This window comes from Brassica oleracea, chromosome C8, assembly GCF_000695525.1.
Source record: "Brassica oleracea var. oleracea cultivar TO1000 chromosome C8, BOL, whole genome shotgun sequence".
NCBI lineage: Eukaryota > Viridiplantae > Streptophyta > Magnoliopsida > Brassicales > Brassicaceae > Brassica > Brassica oleracea.
Window position 1 is genome coordinate 7,197,485 of NC_027755.1, and position 14,240 is coordinate 7,211,724.

The 14,240-nt window shown below is 41.1% G+C and overlaps 1 pseudogene; it reads left to right on the forward strand.

The window, feature by feature from the left end:
* Positions 1-8,359: 8,359 nt before the first annotated feature.
* Positions 8,360-12,922, forward strand: LOC106311039 (annotated as a pseudogene).
* Positions 12,923-14,240: the final 1,318 nt, after the last annotated feature.

Below are 14,240 nucleotides of genomic sequence, written 5' to 3' on the forward strand. Positions count from 1 at the left end.
ATGTTGAGACTGTTCTGTCGATCGACGGCGCATTCGTTTTCCAAGAGGAATGATGTAGAAGTTTGTCTTCCTCATCAAGAATGGCTCTGTACTCTGTAGCTCGTTCCTCCTTATAATCTTCATCATACTCCTCTGCATGCTGGTCTGATGAGGATGAGTGTCGTTCCTCCTCATAATCTTTGGTGTGTGCTGCCATGGTGGGATTGTAGTAATCGTTCTCCCAATCGTTTAGACTACTGTCGACCGATTCTTCTTTGGGTGTGTCGATCGATTTCTGGTGGGCACTGTCGATCGATGTGGCTGTGTGAGTTTCGATCGACGCCGAGTATTCTGTCTCGTACTCAGCTCCACAGTGGCATGATGCGATGAGTCCTGGATCATCAATCCTTCCGGAGGACGTTTGTGGATTCTTGCCTAGAATAGGGTTGCAGCGGGCATGAGGATCTATGAGCGTCAGGCACAACTGGTTGGTTTGCAAGTTGCACACTGCTCCTACTGTCGACAAGAAAGCTCTCCCAAGTAATAGATAAGAGTTCCAGTTTAGCTTGATATCCAAGACATGGAAATCAACTGGAACAAGCCATTACCAATCTGCACCTCTAGGTCTCTCACAATTCCTCCTGAGCTCCTCTAAGAATAATCCACAAAAGTGAATGATTCCTTGGAAGGATCCACTAATTCCCTCTGCATTGCTTCTATCTAAGAAGTCAAAGCACTCATGCTAAGGTCCATTGGGAAATAGATGTCATCACATCTCCTATCAAGCCTCTCTTTTGTAGTTTCCAGAGTTATGTAGATCTCTTCTACCAACTGATCAATCTCTGCTATGGTGTGAGAATCTGGTTGGGACTTCATCGGGTGTGAGTTCTTTGGGTCGTCGTCGATCTATGTTGAGTGGTGTCTGTCGATCGATGGTGGTCGATGTTTTTCGACCGCATGCTGAATCTTGGCTATGTCTTGCCTCATCTCCTCCATGCATGTAGTCAACCAACTGATGCTATCATTCAGTGGATAGTAGACACCATCAAGCTTCATCTGGAAATCGCCTTCATTCTTCTCTTGGGCCTCACAGACTCCATAGAACATCTCATTGATCTCGTCATTGGTGTAGATCTCTGGTACCAACTTGGTATGTGTGAATGAGCTAGCATGTTTTGGAAGACATATGTAGCTGTGCTCATCTCTCGAATCTCTTTCCATTAGCTTTCTAATATCATCCTTGGAAACATTGATGGCGTGTCCATCCACATCTCTTGCACATCCCTGATCATCTCTGTAGACTCCATACTCATCCTTCGCTTCCCAGTAGAATTTTTTGGTTCCAAAAAGGTTAAAAGCTCTTCTGCCGAATTCTGGACGTTTGTCGATCGATGGTGGGACGTCAACGTCGATCGACGGTCGAGTGTGATGTCGATTCTTCTGCTTGAAGCGATTGTCTTTGCTACCAGCTGCGTCATAGAACTCTGTTGTAACCCTCTACGGATGTGCTGGGACGGTGTGTTGTTGCATGAAGAGATTATCTGCTCTATTAGCCATCTGAAGAATGTCTACAATATCCTCTCTGGATACGTGCAGTGCACGTCCATCTATTTTCCTTGCATAGTCGTCTGGGTCCCTGAAAATACCAAATTCATCCTGTGTTAGATACTGGTTATCAAATTTAGGGTTTTTGCTTACAGTGGATTTTGGTTTTGGACGGATGTCGATCGACGGTGGAAGGCTGTTGTCGATCGACGGACGGTTGGCTCTGTCGATAGGATGGCTCAAACATGTCCTTTCCCCAGTAGCTTCTGCTCATTGTTGATCTGCTTCATCACGTCTTTGCATGTTGAGAAGTTCCTCATATGTGAAACCCTCATGAAGTTCATCTGCTCCTGGCTCATGAATTGCCGTTTCTACTGCATAGCTTTCGTGATGGTGATCATCTGCCCAACTGCCAATCGAGTAGTCTCCTTCTCGTATATAGTCGACTCCAATGTCAATCGATGGGTAGTAGGCAATGTCGGTCGATGCTCGTTTTCGGCTTGTCTGATGAGGATGAGTGTCGATCGATGTTGAGACTGTTCTGTCGATCGATGGTGCATTCCTTTTCCAATAGGAATGGTGGAGAAGTCTATCTTCCTCATCAAGAACGATTTTGTACTATACAGCTCGTTCCTTCTCATAATCTTCATCATTCTCCTCCGTATGTATGTTGTGTCTGGTGTGTGTTGCCATAATGGGGTGTAGTAGTCGTTCTCCTAATCTTCTGGGAGACCTATTCTTTCTCAAGAACGTCGATCAATTTCTTCTTAGTATTGTCATCGATGTTGCAGTGTGAGTTTCGATCGACGCCGAGTATTTTGTCTTGTACTCAACTCCACAGTGGCATGCTGCAATGATTCCTGGATCATCAATCCTTCCGGAGGACGTTTGTGGATTCTTGCCTAGAATAGGGTTGCAGCGGGCATGAGGATCTATGAGCGTCAGGCACAACTGGTTGGTTTGCAAGTTGCACACTGCTCCTACTGTTGACAAGAAAGCTCTCCCAAGTAATAGGGAAGAGTTTCAGTTTAGCTTTATATCCAAAACATGAAAATCAACTGGAACTAGGGCATTACCAATCTGCACCTCTAGGTCTCTCACAATCCCTCCTGAGCTCCTCTGAGAACAATCCACAAAATTGAATTATTCCTTGGAAGGCTCCACTTGCAGACCCAGATGGTCTGCCATAACCCTAGGTAGGATGCTGACTGATGCCCATGTATCGCACATGGCATGTGGGAACTCAATACCTTTCACTGTACATGGTAGTGTAAATTGCCCAGGATCACTCTTCTTCTTCAGTGTAATAATCTTCTTCATCTTTTCTCTAGCTTCACAGAACATTCTCCTAATGTCCTCTTCGGTCTCTCTAGTTTTTCTGAAGAACATCCACAATCTGTGGGTAAAATAAGCCTCCTCGAATGGCTTTTCTAAAGGAATTCTGAAGACTCTCTTTTGGAAACTTTCCATTTCTTTTTCATTAGCTCCCCTCTTCAGATGTTTTGCCACTTTTTCCTTTCTTTTCCTCAGGGTTCTTCCCATAGGAACCCTATCAACTTCCATAGGATCTGCTGCATCATGTGAAGGTGTAATGATGGCCTCTGGTGGGTTATCTGAAGGTTTGGGTTGTGGCATGAGTGCATTGAGACGTGCAACGTCTATCTTGGGCATCTGCACTCGGTATGTAAGAGCTGTGCGTCGATCGATGGGTGCTGAAGTTTGTCGATCGATGGGGGTCTCTTTCTGTCGATCGACGGCAGTATCAGAATGTCAATCGATTTTTACATAAACAGGACTGGGCAGATGTGGGTGTCTTACTGCGAACTCGTCGTGACTCAGGATCCTAACGGCATTGCAAGATGTGGTTGACTCCGTAGGTGTCATCGATCGATGCTTTGGAGAGGATGTCAATCAGTTTTGGATGACCTCTATCGACCCATGTTCAGAGTTCGGGGTCGATCGACACCAATGCGATCCGCCGAAACTCATCAAGCTCCCCTCTTCGAAATCCCCTTCTTGTAGCTTCTCCTGCTTCACCACTTGAAAGAAATCATCATCTATGATGGCATTCACGTGGTGCTTCATCACATCATCCCCTACCCCTCTAGTTAAGGCTTCGTGCCTCTTAACAGCTTCTCCTGTCTCCAGCTTCTTCACATGAGTGCTCAAAGTCTCAAACTTTGTGTTCAGGTTGGTGTAGACAGAATCAATCTTCACATTGAAGTCCACCGTCATGCGTTGCTGTCCCTCAAGAACTCTGTCAAACATCTCTTCAATCTTGCTCTCTTGAGTAGGTGGTGGTGGCTTATGGTATTAGGAGTTTCCACAACCCTTGTTGTTGATGTGGTTGTTGCTGTAGGGTTTCTGGTTCTGTGAGCTCTGGTTGAAATTATTACCCTTATCTCCATAGGAATTATGTTTCCACTCTGGTTTCTAGAGCCCTGGAATCCAATTCCACTAATGAAGTTCACATCTTCTTCTTCCTATGCTCTACCCTCTGTGTCTACAGCCTCTGCATCCTCAACCAAGCAGACCTGCTTCTTGAGAAGCTTGTGAACACTGTCCAGTTTTGCCTTCACTTCATCCATCTGGTCATTCCCAAGAATGGCTGCAGATCTCTTCCTTTCAAAATCAGTGTTCTTGGTGCTGCTGCTAGATGCTAAGTTCTCAATAACTTTCATAGCCTCTTCTGGATTCCTGGTGTTGAAGTTTCCATTGCTGGAAGCATCAAGAGCCATCTGATACTGCACCGCGATGCCTATGTAGAAAGTACTGAGCAGTTGTACTTCATTGAATCCATGGTGTGGACAATCTCTCTGATAAGACTTGAATCTGATCCAGGAGCTTCTGAATGATTTTGCAGGCTCCTGAGTGAATGTAGCGATCTTACTCCTCAAGTCTTCAGCAACCGCTTCATCAAAGAAGTTGCATAGGAATGCATTTTTGATGTCGCTCCAGGATGTGAGAGATCATGGTGGTAACTGCTTAAGCCAACGCGAAGCATCTCCAGCAAGTGAGTACTTGAAGAGCTTGCATAAGAGGTAGTCTTCAGAGACTCCCTCGACTTTAATAGCAGTTATAAGATCCGCAAACCTCTCCAGATGGTCCATAGGATGCTCGTGAGATAACCCATAGTAGGGTGTATGTCCCACGAGTGTGTAGTACTGCGGCTTCAACTCGAAATTCCCCCTCTGTATAGTTGGAAGACGTATGGCTGATCTGTTGGGGTAGAACTGATCTAGACGGTTGTAATCAGCCAACGTTCTGGGTCGAGCAGCCTCATCTACAGGTAGAGTAGTGCCTGTAGTATCAGTATCAGACTCAGGGATTACAGCCCCCTGAGTGTCTATCCTCTGATCTGCTGCATTACGCAGATGACCTTCCTGGTCATGCAGGTCTCCCCTCTCATCACGTACAAATATCAAGGTCGCAACCATGTCTCGCGGTTCAGTATCGATCGATGTTCAGACAGAATTATCGATCGACGTCGGATGGAAGATGTTGGTCGGCGGAAGATGAATGTCTTCGTTCGATGGTGGTGAGCGAGTGTCGGTCGACGAGACTGGTGTCTGGGTCGACGGTGGCTGGTGAAAATCGAGCGACAAACAAGTGTTGTTGTCGATCGATGAGGAACGTATTCCTTTGCCGATTGAACGCTCCAAGCTTGCAGGGTGTGATGAGAATAGCAGTTGAGTTTCCTTGTTGCTTCGGGTACTGCTGGGCACGTACCTGAAAAGCCACGAAATTTTTTTTGTGTCAGAAAGTGGTTTTAAGAAGAACTTAGACTAAACAAGATTAAATCTATAAGGCGATCAAAGTTCCCCGGCAATGTCGCCAAATTTGATATCACTCAAATTACTCCAAGGAGTGAATTACTCTATCAAATAAGAGGTTCAATTGTAGTACTTAGGGATCGGATCCACATAGAGCTTGGGAACCTAATAAATCTAATCAGATTAGTTAAGCTAGATTGTTTAATGATTGAAATGTAAAGATGCAGGTTTGTTTGTGAGCAAGTAATTGCTCGATTGATTGATTGAATTTTTGGTACTTAAATGGAAATAGATAGACTTAGGGTTTTTATTCAGGAAATAAGGATTATAATCCTACAGATGCCTAATAAGTTGTATGCATGATATTATAGAGCTCAACACTTAATAACAAACCCTTAGGCTTTCGCTTTCTAGGTTTGTCTATTGACCAGTGTCGATCGATTATTCCTGATTATTCTATAGGAATATCGATCGATACACTTGTTGAAACATCGACCGATTATTCGATAGGAATATCGATCGACGTTCTTGGTCAAGCATTAATGCGTGGATTGAATATGCTCACTAAGCTTCCTAGATCAGCTCTCGCTTACTCTAGCAATCTTAGCTCAGTTAGGATGGATTCAGGGTGAGATGCAAGCTGTCGCTTATGTCTACAACTCCTAGGGCATGTTGTAGGTAGCTAATCTAGAAACATGCATTAATGACAATCCTAATGATGAATATCACAACTTAGCAATCTATAGTTGGGGCTAATCCCTCATAACCTATTTAAACCCTAAAATCTAACTGGAGAACTACTCAGACATGGCCAAACAATTCATAACAGCAATAAAGTATAGAAACTGCATAGATAAATAGATATATATCATTAGAGTTCCAATCACAAATGTCTTTGGATCTTATCTCCAATCTACTAAAATCCTAGAAAACATTTGCTGTAAAATCAGTAAAACAAGAAAGCACACTTTGCCTCTAACATTTTGGCAAATCTTATATAATTAGGTTAAAACTTGCCAGGGGTAATCTTGTAAATTGGTGAAGACTTGGGCTCTAAGTCGGCTGAGACCAAACGGGCTTTCTGCGCGTTTCGCTGTCGATCGATATTAATATGTGAACATCGATCGATTATTTCTCTTCAATGTCGACTGATGGTAGAGCTCGATGGTCATTTCGGGTGTTTACTCCAAATATCTCCAAAATGCTCCAAAATCATCATTTTCCTCTAAATCACTCCTGATCCTATAATTATTCTAAATAGACTCTATAATATAATAATTAGTAGTTAAAACACTTATAAACCATGGGTAAAAGTGGGTCTAATCCATGGTGTATCACCTCTCAAGTCGTAAAGGTAATTTCACAAGTAATTCAAATGGTGGTTTTCCCTTAAGGTTCACTCACCTAGGAAATTGTATGATGTTGGATAGTTGAACATATAATTTACTAAATTAAGAGAGATTTTTTTGCTAAAAAGGAAAAGAGAGAGAATTTTAAATAGAAAGATGAATAAAATTTATAAGATGATTACTTCCGAGACGTTTCTAGATCATACAAAGGTTTGCACTTCCGAAACGATTTTTGGATCATTCGTGGTGGGGACGTTGTCGTTTGCTCATGCTCAGTTCATCTTTGCAACTTGTTTATGCATGGCTTCGAATTAAGCTTGCAAGTCGTTGTGGCCATGACAGTCATGGCCACATATTGATCGTGCTCGTTTCCAGTCATTATCACGTAATCTTGGTTATCTCTTTTCTTCTAATGCCAAACAGTTAGGGTTGAATAACGTAGGATCATCTTGTGATACTATAGAAACAAGATACAAAGCGATTAAGAAGGTCAAAATTATATTTTCTTGATCTTTGTAACAGGAGTACAATGTATTGATCTATCAACCCAAATTATAGCGTTCTTCTTGTAGTAATAGCAATGGATGTTGAGTCCCCTTTTCTTAGGGGTAAGATCCTTTATATAAATAGTCTTTAGTGAGATTTAGATTACACTCGGTCATGTTTTGAGATATGAACAAATTCTCCTTTATTTAAAATTTTTCTTTTTCATTTTGGAGGCATGAAAGCACTCTATCCGGAGACCGGAAGCCAAAAATTTAAAACTAATATATTGACATCCTATTTTAATAGAGAGAGATTACTTTTAGATTAATTATCCTCAGAAATAAGTGTATAATCTATTACGCAAGTCATTCTCATGAACGTTAACAGTTTTTGCATTAATTGATCTTCACAAACATTAGCTTCAATTGATCTCCATCTTGGGTTTCTTCTTTTACGCGTTCTTCGAAAGCCTTCAATCTCCCAACAATAACTTCGAATCTCGTTGAATTTAGATCCAACACTTGTTCTAACGAAGCTACGATATGAATGAACTTTTTTCTTGGAAGTCCCTTCAAAAACTTCTTTACCATCTTCGATGCTTCCATTATCCTAACGCGGCTGTTCTCGATGCTAAGCTTGAAATTTTTCCTGCGTAGCCATCCACCGTGTATGTGTCTGCCATCTTCAGTTTGTCGAACTCAGAAATCAAAGTCTCTAACCTCGCTTCACTCACACGATCAGCACCTAGGTTACGGGATTTGATAGCTTCCCAAATCTTCGTCGATGTATCATGTTCTCCTATTTGATGTATTAAAAATTAAAGCAATCTCCATATTGTTCTTCTTTGCATCATCGCTCCCTGGATCAATCGTATCCCAAACTTCGTATAAACGAAGTATCACTTTCATTGGCATCGACCATACGGTGTAGTTGGTCGATGATAGCATCGGACATCGTATGTCCTTCTTCATCTCAAGACCTTTATCACGTCCTTGAGAATCGTTATTGTCTCCCATGTTTTGATCGAGTTACAACTCCTCTTGTAAACGATCTTCGAAACCTGGAGCTCTGATACCAATTAAAGTAGCACAAACACAAAGATTATAAGAACTTCTCTTCTTATTAGATTTAGAAACTCTCTCAAAACTAAATCTCTCAATGTGTTTCTCTTGATGGAACATCTCTCCATGAGAACTCTTTATACAGGAAGAAGCTACATCTTTTCCTAATAATAATATGAAAACATTCCTAAGCTCGATATGTTTTTCTTTTTCCTTAACCCATCAAACTTCACTTAACTTGCTCCTCAAGTTAATTGAAATTATCCAACATGGGTATCTCTTGCGACATGAGTATCTGGAGCAACCCGGAAGAATTAGGGTCCAATGAAGCTCGTCATCGGTTCGACCAGAGTCTCCCGTGTCGGATTCCCGATAGGTTTCGCAATGCTTCTTCTTCTCCTCATGGAGTTTCTCCGGTAGCGCTCAGATTGCTTGCCTTTCAAGATTCCTTTAGCCCAGACGGGTTTGATGGCTCTTCAGAATCACATAGATTTTCTCATGAATCGACCCATCAAGCGTTTGTCCCATGGGGACGATGGCTTTAACGGTTCGTTGATGTTTGAGGGAGAGAGAGTTTCGAGAGCTCAAGCCGCCATGGAAGGTTCTTATGCTGAGGATAGTCTCAGAGGCGTCTCTCTCTCAGGAACGATGCGTTGATGTTTGAAGAGAAAAGGGTTTCTCGAGCCCTAGCCACCAAGGAAGTCTCTTATCCCGAAGATTGTGTAAAGAGCTGTAATAGTTTGCCGGCGAATCTAGACGCCATGGAAGCTTCTTATCCAAAGAGGAGTAATAGTTTTCCTGCGAATCTCGCCTGCATGGTCAACAGGCCTGGCCCAGTAAAATGTGTTGCCTAAAGAGAAATAAAAAATGCCGCTCCTGCAGAATTGAACTAAGAACCTTCTACCTTACACCCACTAGACTACAAGCGACTTTTATAATTCTGATGCCTTTAAATTGTTAATATCTTTTGGCGCCCAAAGCTCTAGCTTTACCAGCTTTAGGTCAGGGCTGGCACTGATGGTCAACATCTACGGATCTGTGAGTTTAATGGCCAAAGATCAAATCGGTTGCAGAGCTTTGCAGAAACTGGTCAAGGAAGGAACCTTTCATGATTTCAAGAGTTTATTCGGTGGAATCATTAACCATGTCATCGATGTTTCAATGGATCAGTTTAGGAATTAGTTGGTCCTGAAGATGATAGATTTGTGTGATGAGGAGCAGAGAACGTTGATTGTGAGAGTGTTGACCTCCAAACCACTTGACCTCATCCAAATCTGTCTCAACAATTATGGGTACGCCTTTCCATTTTTAACTTTCTTTCTATCAATTTTAAATATGCCAACGGAGAATACAACGTCCCATTACAAGTCAGCATGAGTTATCAAGGAGACGTTTCATTTTTGGGGAAAATCATTCTTGGTTTTCGCGAAACTAAGAAGAAAACTTTACTATATTTGGGAAACTTTTGAAACCAATTCTCTATTTATAAAGAGAAGCAACATTTGGTAGAAAAGATAAATTTCAATTTTTAGACTTTTTGACTCTAGCAAAAGCTGAGATCTTTGGATAAAAGCATTGAAATCCACTTTCTGATTTTGGGTTTTTGGAATGAAATAGGACACGGGTTGTCAAGAAGATGATTGAAGAAGTATTTACGTTTAGACGTACATTTTCTTGGACCTATATCACGTTGGCATACTTTGACCATGTCCAGTACGTTCCTTTGCTCTTTTGTCTAAACTGCCCCCAGAACCAGAACAAGCTTAGTTACTCATTAAAACACGAAAAGTAATATTTCGTTTTCACCGTTGTTGTCGAGCTTAGTTACACATTAAAAATATAAAACATCTCTTTTTCGGGACCATTTTCTCTTTCACCCAAACCCTAAAAATCGTTGATTCTCACCGCTCCCACCGTCGAAAGAAGAAAATCGTTGATTATTAATTAGGTTTCAACGTCGCTGCTTGTTCTTCCGTAAAGTATGACAAATCTAAACCTACATCTCCAAATCTACTTTTGAACCCTCCGTTATAGATTGACGGAGATCCTCTTTCTGCTTGTCTAATTAGCAGTGAGACTTTCCGGGCAGATTGCAAACTACCCGAACAGCTCTTTGCAACAGACAGGTTTAGACGAAGCGATTCAATCTGGTCGGTACTGTCAACATTGATTCGTGTTGTTAGGGGTAGGAAACGTGTGGTCAGCAACATCGGTGATGTGGTCACTAGATGAGTGGACACCAGTGAGGTGTGTTGGGGTTTGTTGGTTAGGGGTAGCGGTGTTGTGGTCAGAAGTGGTGTGGTGTGGTATGGATGTTGATGCGCCCTAAGGAACGATCACTCGACCGGTAAGGAAAGATATGGACTCGATCCAAAAGGAACGAGAGCTGATGGGATGAACGGTGACACAAAGGGTTGCGGATGGCTCAATGATGCTACCAAGGGTGCTTTGATTGTTGACTGATATGACGCACAGGTCCAACAAGGAAGCAAACTCGATCTGTTGCTGGATATGACGCACCGGTCCAACAAGAAAGTGGCGTTTAACTTGGAGCTAACCACACCAAGAAAACTAAAAATGTTCTAAGCAAAGAACAAAAAGTATAAACTCAAAAGAAGAAGGAAAAATCGATTTCTTTATTGATGGTATGTGATTACATACTTATACTAGTTGTAGTCAAAGACAATCAATAGAAATATCTGAAAAAGAGACATAGAAAATAGATAATTGACCAGATCTAGTCAAAGCACATAAAATTATGTTGACTGGTCGAATGAACCCTTCGGCTGCCACTGTCCAGATTCATTGTATCCTGCAGTATGTCCCGCAGTAAGGAGCAGTACGCGTCCGGTACGGTCCATATGGTCGGATGGATGATTCTCACGGACTGATCTGGACCAAATGGAGGCTAAGGCATCTGAAAGCTTTAATATCCTTGCCTTAGAGAAATTTGGATGCTCAAAGTTCATGAACTGATCGAAGTGTCGGATCAGTCCATCAGTACGGTCGCTGGTACAGGCCAAACAGACCAAGAATGAGAAGGCACGGACTGATTCAGAATCCACTCGATCGAAGTTGATTTTGGCTTGACCGTTGGTCTTAGAATGGCGCACATGTCGGGAAAGACGAGCTCCAATTCGGTCAATTCGGTCGTCTGGTAAACAAGAACGCCACCTTGGGCCGTGTCCATGAACCAAACAGGTCGATGCTCGATCGTCAGATGTTATGTTGTTACATGTTATTAGGTTGTTACCTTGGTGGAGAGAAGAAGGGTTCGGGTTGGTGAGTATGTCTTCAGTATTATGGTAGTTGTCATACACATCCATAGATATTTGATAAAGGGTTTGGTTAGCCAAACGCTCAACATTATACTGGTTGAATATTGGAGAAGTACACGTTGGGTAACAGATGTGGTCAGCATCCTCTGTTTTCTGACCACACAAATCCCAGATGAAGTGTTTAAGGGTGATTTTAGATAAGAACGGAATGTAATTGAAGGGGAAAAGTTTATTTATTAAAACCTGAGAGCGCGACTTGTGTTTTAAAACAAACGAAACTGATCTCTTTTTGGTCGTATCCATCTCTTTCCAACCAAGGGCATTTTTGTCTAAACAAAATCAAAAAACAAGTGTAAAGTGCACTACCAACAAGAAGTCAGGTCTTGAACCGCGCTGTTTTGCTCTTGTCAAAAATTTGAATGGCAACCATGTCATTCAGACTTGTTTGACATCTCTCGGTCCTAACGACAACAAAGTTTTATTAAATCCCTATCTTTTTATTTTCGTGCTTCTTCACATCTCCTGATGCACTATGAAGTGCGCTTCTTTAAATGCCTACACCAATATGATATTGTCTCATTAGTATGGCCAAGTCGAATTCCAACATTTCTTGTTATTATTGGTTTAATGTCTAAATAACGAATCTTTGCATCTTTCAAGTTACAGAGACCAGAGTCTCTATAGACCTTTTTTGTGCTTAGCTACCCATCTATTCTCTTTTAATTTTTCGTCTAATGTTTTGAAAATTTGGTCCCAAATTTGTCTTGGAAGTAGCTACAAAGTACTGTGCTGAAATAGCAGCTCATCGCCACGGTTGCTGTGTGCTCCAATGTTGTGTTGCAAACACCGTTGCTCTCCAACGTGAGAGACTCGTCGATGAGATATCTAGAAACGCACTTCAACTTTCTCAGGATTCTTTTGGGTAATATTGATATTTACTCTCAAGACTCGATAATGATTTCGTGTTAATGTGAAAAAACCTTATCATATGGTTTGATGGAATGTGCAGGAACTATGTGGTGCAGTACATAATAGTGCAAAATGTTCCAGCAGGAAAGTTGCTGATGCAGTTTAGAATGCACTACGTCAAGCTAGCAACTTAGAAGTTCAGTAGTCATGTGGTGGAGAAATGTCTTAAGCACTATCCAGAGAGCCGAGCTGAGATTGTCTGCGAGCTTACCTCTGTTCCCAACTTTGAATATCGCTTGAAGGATCCTTTTGGAAACTACGTTATCCAAACTGCTCTTTGTAAAACCAAAGTCAGTCCATAAAATCAAAGATAGTTTACACAGCAAAAAACTTATAAGAAACCTGACATGTTTTTCTTTATTTGGGTTTTGAAACAGGGTTGTGTTCATGCAAAGCTGGTGGAGCAAGTTAGTAGGTATGGGATACTAAAGTCGAACCCTTATTGCATGAAGATATTGTCCAAAGGTGTCTTGAAGAAGTAACTTTGCTTATCGATAAAAATAAGGGCTTTCTGTTAATATGACTCAAAACTTGAGTCAAACACAAAACTAATCCATGTTTTTTTTTGGAACTTCGACTTGCCTCTTTCACCCCATAGTTCAGATTATTCACGAAAATGCCATCACATTTTTTTCAAAAATGTATATTTTACCCTATCACTCTCATCTTCCTCAGGTATTCACAATATTGACAATGCCATCAATATACCAACCACCATGAACAACCAATTTGAAGCTCTTAATGCACCTAAAAATCGATTTACACTCTTTCTTTCTCAATTCTTATGAACTAAAAACAACGCCTCTTTACTTTCTCTCCATATTCATCCAAAAAAAATCCAAGATTTTGGTTCTAAAATTTTTATGGTTCATAGAGCCATTGAAACTTATGATTCTTGGTGGGTCACTTTTGTTTGAGATTCTGGGTGCTTGGAGAAGACTTTTGTGTGCTAAACAAATTATCACACTGGTTGAAACTATGAAATTAGTTTTTTTTTTCAGACCTGTTCGTCTAGACGACTTCCGGGTAAGTCGTATGGCTGTAGACGACTTACATGGAAGTCTTCTGGTCAATGCAGATGTTAGTTTTGCAATTGACTTTTAAATGTGTTGTTCTAGGCGACTTACATGGAAGTCGTCCATCTTTGTTTGTTAAAAAAAAATCGAGATGACTTCCATGTAAGTCGTCTAAGGTAATTAGTTTTGCATTTGAACGGATTGTGTCAGAAATTTGACTTTTCCTGAACGACTTACATGTAAGTCGTCCAGTAGAAAATTAAAAAAATCAACATTTTGTTATACCTAGACGAGTTCCATGTAACGCGTCTTAGGTTAATTTTGCAATTGAAAAGTAAAACAAAAAAAAAATATTTTTGTCTAGACGACTTACACGGAAGTCGTCCATCAGATGACTTACACGAAAGTCGTCCATGATTTTATTCCGAGATTCTGGTCAAACATTGCTTATCTTGGAAGACTTCCATGTAAGTCGTCAGACGGACGACTTCCGTGTACGTTGTCTAGAAAAAAATAATATTTTTGTTTTATATTTCAATTGCAAAACTAACCTGAGACGATTTATATGGAAGTCGTCTAGGTATAACAAAATATTGATTTTTTAATTTTCTACAGGACGAGACGACTTCCATGTAAGTCGTCTAGGTTAAAAATCAATTGCAAAACTAACCTGAGACGATTTATATGGAAGTCGTCTAGGTATAACAAAATATTGATTTTTTAATTTTCTACAGGACGAGACGACTTCCATGTAAGTCGTCCAGGAAAAGTCAAATTTCTGACA